The 14241-nt window shown below is 48.4% G+C and overlaps 1 long non-coding RNA gene across 1 annotated transcript; it reads left to right on the forward strand.

The window, feature by feature from the left end:
• Window positions 1-6304: 6304 nt before the first annotated feature.
• Window positions 6305-12246, forward strand: LOC147971008 (uncharacterized). Its single transcript, XR_015604448.1, has 3 exons — window positions 6305-6721; window positions 10562-10636; window positions 11947-12246. It is a non-coding gene; the product is annotated as an uncharacterized LOC147971008 (long non-coding RNA).
• Window positions 12247-14241: the final 1995 nt, after the last annotated feature.

A 14241-nucleotide genomic window follows, 5' to 3' on the forward strand; every position in this document is an offset into this window, starting at 1 on the left:
GCTATATCTTCACACGCAAGGAAGTGCCTCCTTATTATGCACACAAAATGAATACTCCGCCTGCTAGCTAGGACCCACAATAGTGGGAGGCTGACTTGTGGGCCAACTAAGTTGACGGGGACAAAGGGCTTTGTCAACTTAGTCAATATGAACGATTCTAGCTCTAGTGACCGTACGATGTCCATCCAACGGCCGTAGTGCTTCTTCAACCTCTGGTCTTCTTGCTCCAGCCACCCAAAGCAGCACCGGTCGTGCCTCGTGCTCCTGCCTCCCGTGGCTGGCTGCGATGCGTAGGCCTCACCGCCCCCTACTACTCCCACTGCTGGCCAGGCCATCCCTCTACTCACCCACACCCCCTGTTATTCTGTGGCGACGATAGCCTCACACCGCAGGGGGACCCACCACCTGGCCACGAGGGTCTAGGGCGCGTCCACCCCCCTGGGGCGCGCCCCCTGCCTCGTGAACCCCATGTGGGCCCCCTCCACTTATTCTTGCACCCACACACTTCGTCTTCCTCGAGAAAAAATCCTCCACCAGCTCAAACCCGAGTTCTAGCTCATCTTGCTGCCATTTCTTATCTCCTTGCTCAAAGCTCCATTCACAAAATTTCTTTGAGGGATTGTTCTTCGGTATGTGACTCCTCCAATGGTCCAATTAGTTTGTGTTCTAGTGCTTTATTTATTGCAAATTTTTGCTACTTAGGGACCCTGTTCTTGAGCTTGCATGTCAAATTTATGTGGTCAAAAGTAGTTTTAATGCATGATATGGCCTCTAGGAACTTGTAGGAGTAGTTGCTATCAATCTTGTTGAGTTTGGTTCACTTTTATTTTGAGTTACTAAAATTTTTAGAATTTTTTCAGAGGAAGAAATATGTTTAGGAAAATGTACCAAGGCGGGTCCTCAAGGAAGCAAGCACTTAGGCTCGCGATACGTGAGCCGGACTATGAACTACCAAGAGAAGCTCAAGTGCGGCCTTGTGAATGGCCGTCAGAAGATTTTATGGTCCGGGCAGGCATCAAGGATGAATTTGACGCATATGTGCATAACGCTGATCTTGAGAGCTTCGTGTCAGATAAGTGCCGACAATACCTCTATCTAACTGATTCATTTGTGAGAAGGTTTAAATTTACATCCTCGCGCAATTCTCACACTGTTTTATTTGATCTTTATGATAAATCATATATCATGGACCTAGAAGATTTTAATATTGCTTGTAAACTCCTGCACTGGGGCAATGTTAGTGAACCTCGCAAATTTGAATATAAAGACTTTCTTGCTAGTATTACTGTGGGGAAATCTAGGGAAATCACACAAGCTACCATAGGGAGCATTCATTTTCCTTCCATACATTATTTTGCTCTCTTTGTGGGTAGATGGATTAACGGTAAAGATGAGGCTTGTCCCATGTGCGTTGCAGATCTTAGTGTCCTCAAGAGTGCGGTGTTAGGTGATAAACAATATAACTTGGGGGCTATTGTTGCACGCAGGTTGCATCTTAATAGTTTAAGTGGAGACTTGTTTGGTGGAATTTATGCAACTCGTGTAGCTAATTTTCTTGAGATACCCATACATGAGAATGATATTGAATTGACTACTGCTTATCTAGATTATAATGCTATGGTTCGTCATCAATTTGTTGATAGGACTGAACAGTTCCTGCAATACCGACTAATCTTTGACAAACATCACACTGTCCATGTTGCTCTCCCTGCTCCTGCTTTCTTTGACTTTCAGACAAAAGGGAGATATGTTATAACCAGGGAGGAGGCGAATGAGTATGAGAGGAGGATGGAGGCAGCTCACCTCCAAGCTGCAGCTCGTGAGGCAATAGCCGCTGCATCTCAGTACGACCCCAGTTACAACTTCGGATATCCGCCAGGCCAGCCGTGGCCATAGACCAACTTAGGCCAAAAGCCTAAGCTTGGGAGAGTACGTATTCCTCACCGACATTACATTCATGTTCACACACTCATTTCAGTTGTCGGTGCTCATACTTTTTCATTGTATCATCCATGCAAGTTCATTTTCTTTTCCAGCATTCTTCTTGTGTGTTCGAAAAACCTTAAGAAAAACACACACAAAATTAGTTGTAGCTTTTAGCTAGTTTACTTTCCATGCTTGTAGTAGTAGTAGTAATTAAAAGAAAACCCAAAAATATTTCTCGTTCTTCTTTTGCTTGTTGGGAGCTTTTCCGTGTAAATAGTTTTGTTTCTTTTCTTTGGGGGTCGAGGGGAGAAGACCATGATGAAAATGTTGAGTGGCTCTCATATGAATTATTGTTGATCTAACAGAGAGCCCATATTACCTTGTCTTCTCCCTTGTATTAAATGCTTACAGATTCCAGCTTATTCGAATGCACGTGCACTATTATTATTATCCACACTGTTTGGTCGTGCAAGTGAAAGGCAATAATGACGATATATGATGGACTGATCGAGATGAGAGAAGCTGGTATGAACTCGACCTATCTTGTTTTTGTAAATATGATTAGTTCATCGTTCCTGATTCAGCCTATTATGAATGAAACATGTTTGCAATGACAATTAGAGATTATAGTTGCTCATGCCATGCTTAATTAGCTAGGGGTTTATAATGGTTTACCTTGCGTGCCAACATGCTATTAAAATGGTTGTGATGTGGTATGATAGGGTGGTATCCTCCTTTGAACGATTTGAGTGGCTTGACTTGGCACATGTTCACACATGTAGTTGAAACAAAATCAACATAGCCTCCACGATATTTATGTTCATGGTGAATTATATCCTACTCATGCTTGCACTCAGTGTTGATTAATTTTAATGCATGTTCATGACTGTTGTTGCTCTCTAGCTGGTCGCTTCCTAGTCTCTTTCTAGCATTCACTTGTACTAAGCGGGAATACTGCTTGTGCATCCACTTCCATAAACCCCAAAGTTATTTCATATGAGTCCACCATACCTTCCTATATGCGGTATCTACCTACCGTTCCAAGTAAATTTGTATGTGCCAAACTCTAAACCTTCAAATGAAATTCTGTTTTGTATGCTCGAATAGCTCATGTATCAACTAGGGATGTCTGTATCTTCCATGCTAGGTGGGTTATTCTCACGAGGAGTGGACTCCGCTCCTCACTCACGAGAAAATGGCCGGTAACCGGGATACCCAGTCCCATGCTCAAACCAAATCAAAATAATTGCAAACAAAACTCCCCCAGAACTGTTGTTAGTTGGAGGCACCCATTGTTTCGGACAAGCCATGGATTGATGTTTGTTGGTGGTAGGGGGAGTATAAACTTTACCATTCTGTTTGGGAACCGCCTATAATGTGTGTAGCATGGAAGATATCGATATCTCTCAGTTGTTATGTTGACAATGAAAGTATACCACTCAAAATATTATTCATCTCTATTTCAAAATCGAGCTCTGGCACCTCTACAAATCGCTGCTTCCCTCTGCGAAGGGCCTATCTATTTACTTTTATATTGAGTCATCGTCCTCTTATTAAAGAGCACCAGTTGGAGAGCACCGCTGTCATTTGCATGCATTACTATTAGTTTACATTGAGTATGACTGTGACTGGATCTCTTTTGCCATGAATTACAATGTTTAGTCAGTCCTTGATCTTCAGAGGTGCTCTGCATTTATGTTTTGCGGTCTCAGAAAGGGCTAGCGACATACCATCTTGTTTTGAGAAAGTGTTGTATCCGAGATTTATTACTATTGCTCGCTAGTTGATTATGCCATTGATATGAGTAAACATGAGACCTAAAAGTTATTGTGAATATGGTTAGTTCATAATCTTTGCCAAAAACTTGAATGCTGGCTCTACATATTTACAACAACAAGATCAAACAGAGTTTGTAAAAATTTTTCTTTATCACTTTCAGTTTGTCAACTGAATTGCTTGAGGACAAGCAAAGGTTTAAGCTTGGGGGAGTTGATACGTCTCCATCGTATCTACTTTTCCAAACACTTTTGACCTTGTTTTGGACTCTAACTTGCATGATTTGAATGGAAGTAACCCGGACTGATGTTGTTTTCAGCAAAATTGCCATGGTGTTATTTTTGTGCAGAAATAAAAGTTCTCGGAATGACCTGAAACTTCACGGAGAATATTTTTGGAATATATAAAAAATATTGGCTCACCGCCGTGCGTCATCATCAACCTTCCTCCATCACCAATTTTGTGATGCTCACCGTCGTGCGTGAGTAATTCCATCATAGGCTTGCTGGACGGTGATGGGTTGGATGAGATTTATCATGTAATCGAGTTAGTTTTGTTAGGGTTTGATCCCTAGTATCCATTATGTTCTGAGATTGATGTTGCTATGACTTTGCTATGCTAAATGCCTGTCACTAGGGCCCGAGTGCCATGATTTTAGATCTGAACCTATTATGTTTTCATGAATATATGTGAGTTCTTGATCCTATCTTGCAAGTCAATAGTCACCTACTATGTTTTATGATCTGGTAACCCCGAAGTGACAATAACCGGGACCACTCTCGGTGATGACTATAGTTTGAGGAGTTCATGTATTCACCAAGTGTTAATGCTTTGTTCCAGTACTCTATTAAAAGGAGGCCTTAATATCCCGTAGTTTTTAATAGGACCCCGCTGCCACAGGAGGGTAGGACAAAAGATGCCATGCAAGTTCTTTTCCATAAGCACGTATGACTATATTCGGAATACATGCCTACATTACATTGATGAACTGGAGCTAGTTCTGTGTCACCCTATGTTATAACTGTTGCATGAGGAATCACATCCAACATAATTATCCATCACTGATCCAATGCCTACGAGCTTTTCACATATTGATCTTTGCTTAGTTACTTTTCCGTTGCTGCTGTTGCAATCACTATAAAACCAATACTGTTACTTTTGCCACCGTTACCGTTACTTCCATATTACTTTGCTACTAAATACTTTGTTGCAGATATTAAGTCTTTCGGGTGTGGTTGAATTGACAACTCAACTGTTAATACTTGAGAATATTCTTTGGCTTCCCTTGTGTCGAATCAATAAATTTGGGTTGAATACTCTACCCTCGAAAACTGTTGCGATCCCCTATACTTGTGGGTTATCAAGTGATATGTCTAGATCACTAGAGATAGTGATAACACCATTGGGCCCGGGCATTTTGAGCTTCATATACCCGTAATGAGGTATAGCTTGAAAGCGTGTGAATGCATCTCGCCCTAACAGGGCACGATATCCGCTGTTAAAAGGGGCCACCTGGAAGATTATCTCTTTGGACCTATAGTTTTCTAGTGTGCTGAATACCACATCCAGCTTAATTTTTCCCGAGCATCTTGCTTCCTTGTTGGGAATGATTCCCCTAAAGGATGTATTGCTCTGCTCAATGCGACTCCTGTCCATTTGCAGTTTATTGAGCATGTCCTCGTAGATGAGGTTCAGTCCGCTGCCACCGTCCATTAGCACTTTAGTGAGACGAAAACCATCCACAATTGGGTTGAGGACCAGAGCAGCTGGTGCCCGGACTGAGCGGGATCTTGGTTCATCATTGGCATTAAAAGTAATTGCCGTATCATTCCAAGGGTTTATTGCTGCTACATGGAAGACTTCGGCAAGGTCGCGAAGCGCCCGTTTGGGCCAATTATTTGATGAGAAGGTCTCAAAGACTGTGAGTACTTCGGGATCGTGTTTCGAAGAGTACTTTTCTGGTGTCGTATTGGTGAGGATCCGTTAGGATATCGTAACCAGATCTTTCCCCCCTTACTATACCTCTTAAATCTCGGGACGAGATTTCTTGTAGTGGAGGAGAATTGTGACGCTCAGATATTTAAGCTACAGTAACCACACACTAATGGTGGCATGTCATAGCGATTAATTTTCTAAACCTCACCTTGATCCAAACCGAACTCGAATTCAAATTCAAATGCAAGTCAAATTATTAAATTTTCAAATAATAAAATAAAAATGTAGGCTGGGTTGAGAATATTCCCTAACTATTTCTCATAAATTATCCAACATTTTATGAATTAATAAAATGACCCTCACCTGTTTAAAATAGAGTTAGTAACAATAAAATTTACTGTTTCAATTCAGATAATTATCCAACCTTTTGAAAATAAGTTGTAACTTTGTGTGCTACTTTAAAATGTTTCCTAGTAAATTTGTGCTAAGTGGCACATTTGACAAAGTTCATTTGATAGCTAAAATAAATAGAAAACCGTAGAGAAAATAGAAAACTGAAAACAAGAAGTTAAAAGGCCTATTCTACTGGGCACTATGGCCCAACTAGCAAACTGGCCGGCCTAGCCCACCTCGCTCCATCCCCTCCTCACGCTAAAGAGGAAAGGGGAGGGCGTGGCGGCCATCTGCCGGCCATGGCCACGCCAGGTCGTGCGTGGCGCCATCCCCGACCTCCCCGACGCCTACAAGGCCCCGCCGACGCCGCCAAAACCCTAGCCCCCTCGCAATCCTCCCCCCTTCCTCCCTCGCGCCCCTCGCTCTCTTTCCTGCGCCCACCCGAGCTCATCGTCGTTGCCGCCCCGTCACCGCCGCGGCCACCGAGCTCCGCGCCCCCGGCGAACATTCCCACTGGCTCCGTTGCATTCCTCCACGTCGTCTTCGTCGACCACGAACACGGGTTGGTATGGAGATGCACCAGACCGCCGGATTGGTTGTCGTCTTCCCCGTCGGCTGCCGCACAACCTCGTCATCGATTCGTCGTCCTCAAGGCATCCCCGAGCCCACTGACTTGCCCTACAGCCCCGATGTGAGCTACTCTCTCGATCCCCGCCTTTTCCCCGTGCTCGTACTCACCGCTAGCCCCGATTTCGTTCGCTAGCTGCCGCCCTCTGTTGCCACCGCCGTCCCCGAGCTCGTCCATGGCCGTGTCGTGATGCACATGTCCTGCTCAAGGCCGCGAGTCCGTCGTCCCAACGTTGAGTTGTGCCCCGCGCACGCGTAGCCACGCCCTGTGCCTCACGCCGTGCCCGCGCTAGTACGACCGCACTCGCCTCCCGCCTCTGTTCTTTCCCCTGCGCACGCCCCACCACTTCCGCCGTCTCCCGCTGCTGCTCAGCCACTGCGCCGCTGCTTGCCGTCGCCGGCGCGCCCCACACTATCTGCGCACGCATGACGCCTCGCCTGGCTGCCTGCGTCCGCGCGCCACGCGCCGCCCACCTCTGCCTGCTGGTCGCCGCGGCCGCGGCCCACCCTCCCCGCGCACCGCTTCCTAGCCGCGCCCAGGCGCGCGACCGCTGCCTGCCTTGCGCCAACGCCGCTCGCGGCCGCGCCTCCGCGTGCGCGTGGCCTTGCCCGAGCCGCTGCTGCTTCATGCGTCTGTTTGCTGCCGCTCCTCCTACGGTCCTACCTGCTTCCGCTCTAGCTTGCCGTCGCTGGTTGCGTGCTGCTCCTGTTGCTTGCCGCGTACTGTTGCTGCGCTACTCCTGCTACTTGCTGCTCGCGAGCCGCTGCTGCTCCTCACTACTATTGCTACTAGTTGCTGCTCAATTGCCGTTGACTGCTGCTGCTCTGAACGTACTGCTGCTGCTGAATGCTACTGTATCAATGGCTAGCTTTGCGAATATTACGCTGACTAACCCCCTTGACAGCCTCTAATCAGAGGGTAAACAACTACTAATAGGCCAAGAAAAATTATGAGTAGAAAGTATACTTGACAAACTTTATTTTATCTCATTGAACCAAATCCTTTCGATGAACGAATTAAATTGTATGAAAATCACAAAAGGCTATCTTCTGTTAACAAAGAACATAATTAACCCCTAGTTGTGTGTGTGCGTGTGTATTCTGTGTTTGTGAGGCCGGCCCCATGTTCAATTAGTTTAGGGTTAATTAGTATTTAGGTTAGCTACTAGCAGATGACATGTGGACCCTATTAATTAGGTTAGTATTTATTTATTTATTTAGGTATAGCCTATGACATGTGGAATCCACTTCTACTATTCATGTGTTGACCAATCAAATGTTGACTGGTGCAACCCAGCCCCACTGACCCCGCTGTCATACATTGTGGCTAGAATAATGCTAGGTGGCAAAGTATTTCACTGTTTATAATTCGAGTTAAATAAATTCTGGAAATTTTTTAAACTTTGAAAATTCATATAAAATTAACCGTAACTCGAATGAAAATACTTTAAACATGAAAGTTACTCAGATCGACGAGACGAATCCGTATACGCAATCCGTTCGTCCGCCACACATCCCTAGCATAGCGAACGTGCAACAATACCCTTCCGATTCGTCTGTTCGAAAACGTCAAACACTGGGAATACTTTCCCGGATGTTTTCCCCCTTTGCCAGTAGCACCTACTACTACGTTAGGTCATCTCTAGCACCGCGTAATGCCATGTTACACTTTGTGATGTTTTGACTGCTTTGTTATTTATTGTGTTCCCCCTCCGTTACTCTTTCCGGTAGACCTCGAGACTGCCGGCGAACCCCAGTTCGACTACGGTGTTGATGACCCCTCCTTCTTGCCAGAGCAACCAAGCAAGCCCCCCCCCCCTTGATCACCAGATATCGCCTACTCTTCTCTATACTGCTTGCATTAGAGTAGTGTAGCATTTTACTGTTTTCCGTTAATTCTATCCTGATGCATAGCCTGTCTGTAACGCCCGGATAATCATGCTACAGTGATCTCACGTTAATGGTGACACGTCACCTCTGTTACTGTAATTAATCTCGGGTTAATTCAAAACCGTTTCAAATTTAAATCCTAACTAAGTCAAACGACAAAAGCTTTTAAAATATTAAACAAAAATGTTCGGACGGTGCCATATTTTGCCTAAGTAAATATGGTGTAATAAACACATTTTTATAAAATGCCTAGATAATTTAAAATGATTTAAAACAGAAAAGAAAATAAATAAAAAGAACAGAAAAAAACAGAAAACAAACAAAAAAAAAAGAACCCCCCTGGGCCGAATGGCCCAGCTAGCCATCAGGCCAAAAGGCCCAACCGGCCCACCCTCCCACTCCCCTTATCCATGGACCCCGAAACCCTAGCCGCTAACCGTCGCCCCACTCCCCCACTTCCCCCCCCACGCCGCTCTCCCCTTTCCCGATCGGATCGGGGCAGCGCCCCGCTGGCCACCTCACCCGAGCCGCCTCGCCGAACCTTCCCCTCCTCGACGGCCGTCCTCGACGCCTTCTCCCTGACGCGGCCCAGCACTCGCCGCCCCCGACCTGAGCGCCGTTGTCGATCGTCGCCCGACGCCGCGCTCCTTCGACCTCGCCTCGCCTCGCCATCCACCCCGCACGTCGTCACCGACCGCCGCCGAGCCCGCTGCCCTGAACCCCTACGGCCAATGTGAGCGCCTCCCCATGCCCCTGTCCCCTCTTCCTCTGTCACCGCGCGCCCGAGGCCGTGCTTGCTCGCGGCCTCCCCGCGCTCGTCGCGCCCGAACCGTCCCCCGCCGTTGCCTCGCCATACGCGGCCACCCAGGGCCGCGCACCTCACCTCGCCGCCTCTACGTGGCCATGGCCCGTCGCGGTTCGCCCGCGCGCGAACCACGTCGACCCACCGCGCGCGCCCCGCGGCCTCTGCCGGCCGCCGCCCCTGCTCCTCGCGTCCTCGCCCCCGGTTCCCCTGCTGCCGATGCCGCCAGGAGCCGCTCGCCCGACGCGCTCCCCGCACCCACGCTCACGATGAGCGTGCACCCCGGCGCACCTGAACGCACCCACGACCGCGCCCGTCGGCGATGCTCTGCCTGCTGCTGCTCCCCGCCGTGTGCGCGCGCACACGCGCCGCCCGCTGCCGCTTCCGACCCACGGCGGCCTTGCCGCGGCCCGCCGACGCCCAGCGCAGATCCCTCCCTGTCGACCTGGGCGGGTGCCCAGCGCCCGCTCGCTCATGCGCCCGCTAGCCCGCAACGGCCCCTGGCCCTATGACGAACGGGGCCCCCGCCCAGAACAAAAAAAAGATTAAAAAATTGGATTTTTTAAAAAATAATAATTATTAGAAATAAATAAACTTAATTAATTAATTAATTAAATTAATTAAGTTAATTAATCCTAGTTAATTAATCTAATTAATCTGTTAGTTTAATTGAACAGTAGTTTGATTAGCCTAATCCCTAATTAACTAAAACAGTCAATGACACGGGGGTCCCACCCCTGTTGACCAGTCAAACGTTGACTGGTCAACTGGGTCCCCCTGGCCCACTTGTCAGCCTCTGTGTACATTCTGTGTACACAGGGCTGGGTACCCATAGCATTTTGTCTATTAATTTTGAATTAGTAATAATTTCAGAAAATGAATAAAACTTTGAAAAATCATATAAAATAATCTGTAACTCGGATGGAGAAACTTTGTACATGAAAGTTGCTCAGAACGACGAGACGAATTCGGATACGCAGCCCGTTCATCCGCCACGCATCCCTAGCATCGCGAACACGCAACTTTCCCCCTCCGGTTCGTCTGTCCAAAAACGCGAAACACCGGGGATAATTTCCCGGATGTTTCCCCCCTTCACCGGTACCACCTCGTACCGCGTTAGGGCACACCTAGCATCACGCTTTGTCATGTCATGCATCGTCATGCATTTGTTTGCATTATATTTATTGTTTCTTCCCCCTCTTCTCTCGCTAGACACCGAGACCGACGCCGCTGCTACCCAGTACGACTACGGAGTTGACGACCCCTCTCTCTTGTCTGAGCAACCAGGCAAGCCCTCCCTTTGATCACCAGATATCGCCTACTCTTTTCTCTATACTGCTTGCATTAGAGTAGTGTAGCATGTTACTGCTTTCCGTTATTCCTATCCTGATGCATAGCCTGTCCTTGCTACTACTGTTGTTACCATTACCTGCTATCCTACTGCTTAGTATAGGATGCTAGTGTTCCATCAGTGGCCCTACACTCTTGTCCGTCTGCCATGCTATACTACTGGGCCGTGATCACTTCGGGAGGTGATCACGGGCATATACGATATACTCTACACAGTTACATTACCTGTGATACTGTTCGGAGATGGGGGCTGAAGGGGCAGGTGGCTCCATCCCGGTAGAGGTGGGCCTGGGTTCCCGACGGCCCCCGACGGTTACTTTGAGGCGGAGCGACAGGGCAGGTTGAGACCACCTAGGAGAGAGGTGGGCCTGGCCCTGGTCGGCGTTCGCAGATACTTAACACGTTTAATGAGATCTTGGTATTTGATCTGAGTCTGGCTACTGGCCTATACGCACTAACCATCTACGCGGGGACAGTTATGGGCACTCGACGTCGTGGTATCAGCCGAAGCACTTCGTGACGCCAGCGACTGAGCGGCGCGCGCCGGGTTGGACCGCGTAACGTGACTTCCTTTGTAATGGAGGTTGCTAGGTCTGCTCTCCGGCCGCGTACGCAACGTGCAGGTGTGCTATGGGCGATGGGCCCAGACCCCTGTGCGCTTAGGTTTAGACCGGCGTGCTGGCCTCTCTGTTGTGCCTAGGTGGGGCTGCGACGTGTTGATCTTCCGAGGCCGGGCATGACCCAGGAAAGTGTGTCCGGCCAAATGGGATCGAGCGTGTTGGGTTATGTGGTGCACCCCTGCAGGGAAGTTAATCTATTCGAATAGCCATGATCTTCGGTAACAGGACGACTTGGAGTTGTACCTTGACCTTATGACAACTAGAACCGGATACTTAATAAAACACACCCTTCCAAGCGCCAGATACAACCGGTGGTCGCTCTCTCACAGGGCGACGAGGGGAGGATCATCGGTTAGGGTTATGCTATGCGATGCTACTTGGAGGACTTCAGTCTACTCTCTTCTACATGCTGCAAGATGGAGGTGGCCAGAAGCGTAGTCTTCGACAGGATTAGCTATCCCCCCTCTTTTTCTGGCTTTCTGCAGTTCAGTCCACCGATATGGCCCTTTACACATTTACCCATGCATATGTAGTGTAGCTCCTTGCTTGCGAGTACTTTGGATGAGTACTCACGGTTGCTTTCTCCTTCTTTTCCCTCTATCCCTTCTACCTGGTTGGCGCAATCAGATGTTGGAGCCCAGGAGCCAGACGCCACCGTCGATGACGACTCCTACTACACCGGAGGTGCCTACTACTACGTGCTGCCCGCTGATGACGACCAGGAGTAGTTAGGAGGATCCCAGGCAGGAGGCCTGCGCCTCTTTCGATCTGTATCCCAGTTTGTGCTAGCCTTCTTAAGGCAAACTTGTTTAACTTATGTCTGTACTCAGATATTGTTGCTTCCGCTGACTCGTCTATGATCGAGCTCTTGTATTCGAGCCCTCGAGGCCCCTGGCTTGTAATATGATGCTTGTATGACTTATTTTATTTGTAGAGTTGTGTTGTGATATCTTCCCGTGAGTCCCTGATCTTGATCGTACACATTTGCGTGCATGATTAGTGTACGATTGAATCGGGGGCGTCACAAGTTGGTATCAGAGCCGACTGCCTGTAGGAATTCCCCCTTCCACACTCCTTGGCCGAAGTCGAGTCTAGACATTATAAGAACTTTTACTAACATGGCTGTGTGCCTTACGGGCCCACATCGCCATCTGGGTGGTATTAGGCTCTTTTACTCCTCGATCCTTACTCTGGGACACTGAACTCTCTCCTACTCGGGTTAAACGATTTTACTAACTCTAACACTAGATCCCGTGACCACGTTCACCCCAAAGTTGGATAAGCCCTAGTTATTCTTTAGAGTAGTATTTGGACATTATCCACATTGTCATTTGACTCCTGTGAAAACATCTTTGTTTTCAGATGGAACCCACGAGGCAGGTCGTGCGTCACACGACGGCCATTGGTGCCTCAGGATCACCTGCTGTGTTGGTTGAGATGATGACCTATCTGGGTTATCGCTGGCACCCTGAGTACACCGTCTATGAGGAGTATCAGGACTTCAACCAGGAGCAGTACCGTGCCATCGTCCACCTCTACTCTCGAGAGTATGACTCCACTACCGTGCTGCACACTGCTCATGGTGTTGAAGTGACCATCGACATGGCGGTCCACGATGCTGCTTATGCTGCTCTGACACGTCTTCGCGGAGAGTATCAGGAGTCGGACACCTCCCCCTTCAGGCACATTGCTATCACATCTGATGTTGGTGCGGTGGGATACTACACTGCTGCCTATTCCACCGTCACCCGAGAGCCCTTGTACCATCAGAACCTGGTTCTGCATGCTGGTGGGCTGGATAGAGCTAACCGAGTCCCATGCTGGTGGTCTTCCCTTCGCGACACTACCAGCTGTCAGGCTACACCTACCTCCGCAGTACCGCATGGGACTGATGTAGACTTGCTTGTTAGTGTTAGATGCATTCGCCGCGAGCCTGTGTGCCGCCTATGATGTCTTAGCCTGTGTACCGAACTCTGTGTAACGAACTCTATGCATGATCTCTGTTGTAAGATATGCCGACTACTATGTAGTATCTATCGTGCTGCTTTCGTTGTGCATGTTTCATCATGAATGATTCTTGTCTTTGCAAATTTCTCAATGCTGAACTACCACTGTTATATATTAGCAGGATGGTTAGACCAGGTGGTCGTGGTCGTGGTGGCAACGCCCCACCACCGCCCGAGTACATGACTGGTATGATCCAACAGCTTGAGATGAATCGCCAGTTCATGGAGAATATGATGGCTCAGTTTCCTCGCCCCAATATGAACCAGCAGCCAACCCCAGTAACTCTGCAAGATTTTATGCGCCTGAACCCAACTGTGTACCGCAGCTCAACTCAGCCTTTGGATGCTGATGACTGGCTCCATGACATCACCTATGAGATGGAGTCTGCTGATGTAGCCCCTGCCAGCTATGTCACCTTTGCTTCCTTCTTCCTAAAGGGACCCGCGGCTCAATGGTGGGACAGCCACAGGCGTACTCTGCCAGCTGGAACAATCATCACCTGGCCAGACTTCCAAGCTGCCTTCCGTGCTCGCTTCATTCCTCAGGGAGTCATGGACCGGAAGAAACGTGAGTTCCGCAACCTCACCCAAGGCAACAAAACTGTGGAAGCTTACCAGCGGGAGTTTCTTGACTTGTCCCGCTATGCTGAAGAGGACATTGCAACTGATGCACGCAGACAGGAGAAGTTCCGTGATGGCCTTCAAGCTGACATCAAGCTCGCACTTCTAGTGCATGACTTTGCTGATTTCGCCACTCTGGTGAACAAGGCCATCAATGTCAAAACTGGTCTGCAGGAATACCAGAGCTCTCACAGGCGCAACCGTGACACGGGCTCATCTTCGGGCCCTTCTTCGCAGAAGCGCAAGATATGGATTCCCAACAGCATGTACCAGCCGAATGCACCTGCCCCAAGGC

This window comes from Triticum urartu, chromosome 5A, assembly GCF_056163025.1.
Source record: "Triticum urartu cultivar PI428250 chromosome 5A, HENAU_Tu73, whole genome shotgun sequence".
NCBI lineage: Eukaryota > Viridiplantae > Streptophyta > Magnoliopsida > Poales > Poaceae > Triticum > Triticum urartu.